Genomic DNA, 768 nt, shown 5'->3' on the forward strand with positions numbered 1-768 from the left:
CAGCTCCCACAGCCCAAGGGGACGGAGTCAGGCCCTCTCAGGAGACATGTGAGGCCCTGTCTGCTGCGCAGCCACTGCCTGTCCACACATGGATCTAAAGCCCCCAGCTGATGAGTCTCACGGCTCAGGATGAGGGGAAGCAGACCTACTGTGCCCTCTCTGCAGTTCCTTCATGATTTCTTTCAGAACTTCATTTGAATAAAGGGACTTTTTCTCTCCTGGAGGTTGGTTCTTGCCTTTGGGAGGACCCGAATGGAAGGTAGTTCCATTTGAAATGAACATATTACAGAAAACCAGAGCTCAGCCTGTGAGGTCAGCAGGGACAGACTACTCACCCCTGCCATGTGAGTTGGGCTCGTGTGGAGGAACCAGCATAGGACCTGGAAACGTCGTCCCTGCAGACACCCCTGTAACTCAACAGCCAGAGAAGCTTCTGTCACCTGGCTCTCGCCATGTGGTCAATTATTATTCTTTTAGTGGATATTGAGACTTACCTGCCGGAGGCCTTAATGGCTTCAAAACTTCACGCAGCCAATTTAAAGGAGAAACATTCCCAGCACCCCCACCTAGAAGCCAACAGAGATGGGAACCGTTTCCATTGCATGCTGGGATCCCCTCCTGCCTCAGAGAACTGTGGCACTGCAGGGGCTCGGGGAGCACCGTGGGGGCCAGATGTCAGTGGACATGGCCAGAGCTGCAGAGGGGCTTGGGCAGCTCTGGGCTGGCTCCTGGCTGCTCTCCACAGTCTTTCCAGGCCCTGTGCAACAT

The 768-nt window shown here is 54.6% G+C and overlaps 1 long non-coding RNA gene across 1 annotated transcript; it reads right to left on the reverse strand.

Moving 5' to 3' along the window:
• Nucleotides 1–149: 149 nt before the first annotated feature.
• On the reverse strand, nucleotides 150–540 carry LOC113979299. Its single transcript, XR_003537829.1, has 3 exons — nucleotides 495–540; nucleotides 336–407; nucleotides 150–236 (listed from the first exon to the last, which is right to left on the reverse strand). It is a non-coding gene; the product is annotated as an uncharacterized LOC113979299 (long non-coding RNA).
• Between the last annotated feature and the right edge of the window lie 228 nt (nucleotides 541–768).

The sequence above is a fragment of the Neopelma chrysocephalum genome, unplaced genomic scaffold (assembly GCF_003984885.1).
Source record: "Neopelma chrysocephalum unplaced genomic scaffold, ASM398488v2 Primary Assembly neopelma1_69349, whole genome shotgun sequence".
Classification (NCBI taxonomy): domain Eukaryota; kingdom Metazoa; phylum Chordata; class Aves; order Passeriformes; family Pipridae; genus Neopelma; species Neopelma chrysocephalum.